Source organism: Stegodyphus dumicola, chromosome 12 (genome assembly GCF_044657685.1).
Source record: "Stegodyphus dumicola isolate Sdum_Otavi_A_Nest chromosome 12, ASM4465768v1".
NCBI classification, from domain to species: Eukaryota; Metazoa; Arthropoda; class Arachnida; order Araneae; family Eresidae; genus Stegodyphus; species Stegodyphus dumicola.
In genome coordinates, this window is record NC_140779.1 from 63,824,096 (window position 1) to 63,833,004 (window position 8,909).

Sequence of the window (8,909 nt, forward strand, 5' to 3'; positions counted from 1 at the left end):
TATGATTGAGCAGCACAATGTGTAGTTACCACTTCAAACTATTAAGAATGTTAAACACAATGCAGTATTAAAAAAAAAATTAAGCTCGCACAGTGATTTTTGAGTACTCTAAAATAAGCTTTAAGCGATACATTCTCAGGTCTTGTATAGTTTTATCCCGTCCACCGAGAAATTTCCAATAGCTCAAAATTGCTGGAAGGAATACACAGTTTCTTAGGTATAGGACCAAATAGTCGCCAAATTTGGTGATAAAAATTAGTTGCCAAAACCATTCCCAGCTTGGTGCTTAGCAAGGTAGCCATTTATTTTAATGTTAATGAACTTAAGCTACTGCTGTTTGGTGATGCTTTACACTCTTGAGGCCATTCATGTTACACTATACAAGAACTACAATTTACATATAAATTCAGTAAAATTATTTATGTATATGCAAAATACATAATGATATATAATTTTCATCAAATTCATCATAAATAGTTGAATAATGTGATCATGCATTAAGTCAAATTTAAGTTAATTTGGAGTTCTTTTAAGATGTTGCTACCATGTAGCCTAGAAACTTATAATTTTCATATTTCAAGTTTGGCAGATGCTACTCTAATATCATTGAACTTGCCAAAATTACCTATACAAAATTCATCCCCACAGCTTTTAGTGTCTTCACATTCACTAAGTTCTTGTTTTAATTTAGACATTTCGGGTTATTAATTTTTTTATACTTGATAAGTATAAAAATGTAAATGCTGTATGGGATTGCCGCTTGTTCTAAAGAAAGATAGCTGATTTAATATAAAACATTTAAAGTGACTAAGGACTTTCTGACATTCTAAGATCCAAAGAGTATAAGTTTTTGCATGATAAAGATATAATAAATAATGTTACATGATAATGCTGGTCACATTCTGGCATGCCAATCACAGTAGTAAAATAGACTGGAAATATCTGAGGTTTGATTACAAAGAGTTAAATGTATTTCTTAATTCAAACATTTTATTTCAAATTAGGAAATTCTGCAGAATAAATAAACTGAATACAAATAAATACTGAGAGTGGCCACAATTAAAAGTTATGTGAAATACATAATAAGTATATGAAAATGTTTTAAATTAACTGTTGCACAAAAATATACAGGTGACTGCTAATTCATGGTACAAACTTTGAGGCCTGGTACAGGGCACTGTAACAATCGCATTTTGTATAGGAACGTATGGTCAAAAGTGAAGCATCAAAGCACAAACACAGGAAAGAGCAAATGGTAGAGAAAGTGTTTTATTTTTATAACCCTATTTACAAGTGGAAATTAATTTACAATATGTGTTCAAAAATGCATCGGCATTGATACATGCTTGACAGCATCGGTGCAGTGATTGACGAACACTTTCAAAGATACCAGGAATTTCACGCACACGTGCAGCAGCTATGGATGTTCGAGCAATAAGATCTTCATCGGAGTGTACTGTAGTGGCATAAATGTTATTCTTCAAATGTCCCCCAAAAAAAGAAATCTAGGGGTGTCAAATCAGGAGACCGAGGTGGCCAACAGATAGATACATCGCATGCCAAATGTCGCATTCATGTATTGACGAACATCTAGAGTGAAGTGGACTGGTGCCCCATCATGCTAAAAACCACATGCAGTTTCTAATGACGATTGGAACATGTAGCAGATCATGTAAAACTTGTTGAAGGAAAATGAGATAACAGTGGCCATTAAGTCGCTGTGGTAGTAGACAGGGGCCAATCAAGAAGTCATTTACAATACCAGCCCACACGTTAACACTGTAGCATTCTTGAAATGCATGTGGATTCTCGTTTGCCCACACGTGTCAATTGTGCACGTTAAAACCATCACGTGTAAATGTTGCCTCATCTGTAAATAACATATGGGCGGAAAAATTCGGCTGCAATGCACATTGCTGCAGAAACCACTAGCAGAAATTCCTGTACAGAAAGTCTTCTGGTGTCAAAGCATGTACATGCTGATAATGGAAAGGGTGTAGGCGGTTATTGCGTAACACTCTCCAAAACAGTGTATTGACCTTCACCTACAGTCTGTGCAGCAGCTCTTGTACTTGACTCGGGTGTAGCAACCACAATTAGCATAATTCATTCTTCAACTGTTGCAGTGTGTATAGTAGTTTGTGGTAATGTAGAATGAACCTGTTTCACAAAGTTGATGATGTAATCTCTGAAACATTCTGTGATCTGGCATTCGTCTATCAGGATACTGCTCACGATACATTGGTAGTGCGGCTCTGTCGTTTCCATTTGCACGGCCATACATGTAATGCATGTCTGCTTTTTCGGCAAATATAAAATCTCCCATCATGGACGAAAACTCAAACGAGAATGGCTCTCTTCCCCAAATGAATGCCGACTACTGGCAACAGAAGCAACTACTAACTCCGTTTCTCATCCATGTTCCTGCATTTGGTCTTTCTTGTGTTTGTGCTTCGATGCTTTCCTTTTAACTATATATCCCTATATAAAATGTGATTGTTACAGTGTCCTGCACCAGCCCTCAAAGTTTGTGCCATGAATTAGCAGTCACTCTGTATAAATGTGATTGTATAGCAAAATACAAGAAATTAAATGCAAATATTTGTACAAACTATACATCACCCTCTTTAGACTGCCTGCCGTGGGTGTGCAGTCTCCCAAGATCAAGGATAACCAGTCTTCATAGCTATTATAAGAAGCAAATTTATCGTAGTGCATTGGTACAGATTTTGAAGGAAGTCTTGATACATATGTGACAATGTCATTTAGTTTCAGACCACACAGAAGAGCCCATCCGACTGTGATTTCAAGTTGATGCTTAGGTTTTTTGACAGTGGCACTTCCTTCCTTAAAATGTTTTGCTGTCCATCATATCTGGTTTTCATTCTGCCAGATCATAGTGCACTACTTAAGATTTAGAAGAAAATTTTCGCTCAGTTTCATGTCTCAGAAGAGCCCATCTCAAGGTGCACTTAAAGACACTTGTTTCTCCCAGTAGCGCTGTGGATTTGCCAATGCATATGGTATTCGTTTTGCCAGTTGCACTCTATTTTGATTCTTGCCCTAGTAAATTGATTACAGGTCTGCGGTGTACTTTTTGAGTGAAGGAGGCATTCCGGCTTCGGCCACTTAATGTAATCTGTAACAGCTAGGATGTTCCTTTGACCTGTTAGTGAAGATCACGGCCTTATATAGCCTGGCATACTGATGCTAGCAAGAAAAAAAAAACACGTTATCCCTTATACCACAGTAAAAGTAATGAGAAGGGATCCTGGATAGTGTGAAGCACAAACGAAATTTATTATTCATAGATAAGAGTGAATAAGAAAAATCTCTCCAGGCTGAGAAATGTATTGTATTTGAAAACTCGGCTGATCTTTGGAATATGGTAACTGGTAGTTCGGCGACATTTTGGAGGCGATAAAGGTTACTACCTAGGACTTTGGTAATAATGTGAGAAGTACTCAGTTCCGATTACGCATTATTTTGTGTGAGGGAAATGAGAGATCATGAGATATGTAATGTGACATTAATGGCCGAATTACAGTTCTTTAATTGGAAAAGGGGGGGGGGAATTTGGAAAACTGTAGTACTATATTATTTTGTAATAAGCTTCATTGTGTGTTGTGTGAAATGGTGGAAGTGTGCGTGCCACGTACACTGTAAAAAAAAAGTTCGCTCTTTACAGGCAAAAGTTTTGTAAAGTTACAGAAATCAAAAAGTTACACAAGAATTTCCTGTAATGGTAACAGGTTGAAAGCAAACTGTGGCTGGTACAGATAATGTTTCAGTAGCCGCGCGGAAGAATCACGTGACTGACTGGAAATTAGCCAATCAGAAGAAAAGTGTTTGAAAGCTAGTTGCAGAAAAAAACATGGCTGAATGCATGTTGGTTGTATAGCGCAGGTAAGTAAGAAAATGTTTACAATTATGTTTGAAATATTTTTTGTTCATTTTATGCAGATTATTCTCATGCACTTTGCACTGTTATATGTAGTGAGTAAGTATTTAAACGTTTAAGCTTTGCGATTAATTAATATCAGTGTTCGTAATGTCTAATGAGTTGAAAGAGTGCAGAATATTTATTCCAAATGCAGATCTAATAGTAGTATTTTGTCATTGTGCATCCGATAAATTACGCCTTAAATTGTCCGTATTATTATTTATAACTAATTATTCCAAAATTTAATCACTGTTGTGGTATTTAATTGAAACGGTAATGTGGTTGTTGAAAACAAAATTAATCATGTTAGCGTTCGTTTGCAATCGTCTGAACAAAGAACGTTTGACATCTTTTTCCCGGCAGGCCTTGCGAGAAAAGTTTATGTAAACATTTAGAATTCTGAATGCAATGTATATATTTTTTGCTTACTAGGTTTAGTTTATTCTTTTTCTAGGATTACCTAATTAATTATACTTGGTTTATAATTCAGTCTAATATGTTTATGTACGAGTGTGTTCTGAAGTAAAATTACAAAAACTTGAACAACGCGGTCGAGAATCGCGTTTATTCTTTAGTGTTATAATATTATTTTTTTCAATGGCATTAATTTCTTACGAAAATGTTATAATTCCAAAATGAAGTAATTATATTGATTAAAAATATGTCGCATCATACTTTTCGTAATGTTTTGTTTTACTAACTAGATGCAACTTAATTATTCCATATATTTTAATATACCAATATCAACAGGGGAAAGATGGAAATGATCTAAAATATTTTTCTAAAAATTCGCTAAACTAGTTATAAAAGAAAACTAAAATTTTGTACATTATTTCCAAAAATATCATTTAATTAATATTTTATAAATTACAAAATTTATTGTATTGTATATATAACTACCATTGCATACTTATAAGTTTTTAAACATTTAATGTAGAATTTATAATGATTTTATTTTGCCCAATTTTAGTACAGTTTTGAAGTATGATAGTCTTGTTAGCATGAATCTGCTAATACAAATTTAATATATTTCTTGACAAATGTTTCTCTTATTCATGTAATATAATATATAAATCATAAAATAAGTTGGGCCCACCAGCGGCCGAGCGGTAAAGTCGCTGAACACTGGTAGTTCGGTCCGAGGTTCGAATCCCGCGAACGGGCCGGCTGCATGGGTGCCCTCGTGGCCCTCCCCGTGTGTAACGTGTATACGAGCCAGTTTCCCTTAGAAAGTCCTCCACGAAGGCATCCCTCCCCTTAGGCAGAATAGCCCTAGTGTGCTTTGCCGTAATTAAATACACCACCATAAAATAAGTCTTCTTAAAAATAAATTATGATTGTGTATGGAATTTAAAACAATTCTGTATCTGTATGTTAGTATTAAAAATAAAATAATAATAAATTTTTAATGAAGCATTGATTTTAGCATTAACAATTGTAAATATATATAATACACACACATGAATAAATGGAAATACAAGTTACTTTTCCTTACAAAGCCGTCCATGAATATATACTTCCCTTTAGACTGATAGCCTTTGCATGCTTTGCCATATTCTATCAATCCAAATGATGCAAATATGCAGAAAATTTTACTTTCTTTGAAAGTTAATGCAGGAAATCAAATTCAGTGCATTTGTAAACTACATTAGTTCTCTTATAGCTTGGTATTTAATTGTCCAATGATTTACTAGTCCAAACTAAAGCAGAATTCAGATATTGTTCAAATAAAAGAAAATTAATTGTTAGACGTATATATGAAGATTTATTTTTTTAAATATTATTTTAAGTCAACTCAATTAATTTCAAATTTAAGTAAGTATTCATGCCTTTCAGTAGCATTATTTTTGGAAATCTTAAATTAAATAACTGAATGCAGTATTTCTTGTTAATAGAAGAAAAGCAATGTTATGAAAGACTAGCGAAGTGGATTTGCAAGTTCTAATTACGAAAGGTCCCATGCTCTAAGGGGTCAATTTTAAAAATACTTAATTAAAAAATGTATTTAACGTAAAACTTCCAGCTTCACACCATGTGGAATATTAATTCTATATATTTTATCTCACTTTATTGATTAATTTCATAGCATTTCGTGTGACACTAGTAGAAATTATTTATTAAATTTTATGCAGTTTCTGATCTATGTTTTGATTTGGTTATTAATTACGTTAGGTTACATAAGATTTAAAATTATGTAAGGTACAAAAACCTTCTGCATCTATTAATATATGCTGATGTGAATGAAATTATGCCAGTGAAATTTTTTAAAATCAAAAACAAATTTCTGTGGAAAATTAAAGTTATAAATTCTAAATGCAAACAAAGGAATGAATTTGAAAGTTATCAAATAAGCCAAAGTGTTGGTAATTTTTGCAGTTTTGCAGAAGAATTTTTATGTTGTGCAGAATGGGAATCTGATGTTTGGTTTTGTTAGTACAGTCAAAAGTCGTTAATCCGGACTCGTCGGGACTTCGGCGATTCCGGATTACAGATCATCCGTTTAAATCTGGTAAGATGGCATGCAGAAATTATAAAATTAAAAATATGAAACCGTAATTTATGAAATAAAGAACAATTATGATCTAAAGCGTATCAAAATTTACAAAAAAAAAAAAAAAAAAAAAAAAGCTTAATATTTATTTGTTTACTTTATTAAACATTTCTTTCAATGTAAGTTGTTTAAGTTGCTTCATTTTATGTGATAATACTTTCTCTTTAATTCTATAAACAGCCATAATTTCTTCTTCAGTTACAAAGTTCCGCTGTTGAAGTCCTATAATTGCTGTGTCGAGAATACCGACTAATTTGTCAATCGAAATTTTTTCGTTTTCAGTAACCTTTCTTCACTGTCGGAAGCGAATTATAATGACGAGGAATTTGATTTAAATCATAAACAAGACGGAGTACATCGAGATGAAATACTACATTTAGTAAGGAATTATAAGCCAAATAAAATAAAAACATCTGCCCTGAAGATAAGGATTGCTGACAGATCAACATCCAATACATTTCGCGCCACGGCGCCCCCCCCCCCCCGCCGTAGAGCAGCGTGAAATTGATAAACAGCAGATTTCTGAATGGTCAGATAAACAAATGATTATGCCTTTATCCATTTTTTTGCAGCAATTCCACTTTTTGTTTAATGGACTTCGAAACATACTTTCGCTTTGTAGATCCTTTACATATTAGTAAATATATATCGGAAATTCTATTTGACATAATTGAAAGTTCAAGCTTACTTTTATAAAATTGCTCTAACAGGCTTCAAAAAATAATAAGCCGGATCCAATTCGAAGATTAAGGAACAACGCAATCTGTGACATTAACTGAATTAGATAATTTTAGCTTAGCTTATACCGTCCGTTATACATTATAAACGTAAACGCACACGCATATTGGCAGCCGTAAAGGTCTTACGCGCATGCGTCAACGCGACGCATGAGCAGAAAGTTTGTAGCTTTGAGGTCCGGATTATAGATCAAACTGAAGTATTGCAACTTAAACACGTAATTTAGCTTAAAATTTATTTGAACTTAATTTTCTAATTTATTTTGATCATGTATATTTCATGTGTCATAAGTCTTTAAAATGAACTTGATTCTCATCTTATTTATTAACACAAATTTTTTAAAGAAGAAAAAGTCACATTAGTTTTGCTTAGTTGCACACGAAAATTTAAAAAAAAAAAAAAAAAAAACATATATATATATATATATATATATATATATATATATATATTTGCATAATTATCCCCATTTTAATGCATTTAGAAAATGAATATCCCAAGATTTTAAAATGGATTTATCGACATAATGATATATAGAGAGGAGTTATGTTTATTTGCAGACTTTTTTCCTCCTTTTTACTAATATTATAGTATGAAAATCAAGGGGGAAATCAAGCAATAATTTAATTTTGAAGGATATGATTACAGTAAGACCATAACCAATCAAAAATATTCATGAATGAACTACTGGTAACTATCATAGTATTATTATATAAAAGAAACCTACATTCCAATAAGAATGCTTAGTAACATTAACATTTCAGTATCTGATAATAATAATTTTCATTCCTACTTCCCTATACCTTGAATTTCATTCTTATTATTATCTAATGCTATTCCCTAGACTTCAAAGCATTTAATGCATCTGGAACTGCAATTTGTGCCGTCTTCTACAACATCTAATCACCACTCAGTTTGTACTACCACAAGCAATGATCTTCAGAATTACCGTATTGCGTTGCATATTCCATCCCACCCAGCTTTAGAACCAGATTTTGAAAATTAAAAAAAAAATATTTGCATAATTTTCCCCCTTTTAATGCATTTAGAAAATGAATATCCCAAGATTTTAAAATGGATTTATCGACATACTGATTGTTTTCGTCATACTAACAAAGGCAAACTTTTGTACACTAAAGGCTCCGTTGAATCTTTCTCTTCTAACTGTTGAATATTATGTCAGCCTAATACAAAAACTGATCTATGATAGTGAAAGGAAATACCAACTGCCATTCACTGTGCAATTTTGCCATATCAGCTGCATATTCATCTTCTCTAATTATTTATGTATAATCTGAGGCTTAAGGAATTGCAAGACAACAGTGAGAATGAGAGAAATTCAAATTATAAAAAAAATGAGATAACTTATTAGATGTTGCAATTATGTGTATTCTTATTGAAATAGAGGTTTCTTTTAAAGAAATAATATTGTAATAGTAGTAGTTTATACATGATTACTTTTCATTTGTTATATTCCTACTGTGACTGTGTCCTTTGGAAATTAAATTATTCGTTTAATTTTTCCCTCTCAATTTTCGGAAGATAAAATTAGTAGGTAGGTAGGTTACGGAGGACTGGAACGCCTGGTGTCTAACAGAGGTAAACAGGCATGTGTTCCAAACCCTCCTCTAACTACGGCAAAAGCTTCCTGGAACCACACGAGGCTGCACCAGGAGATTA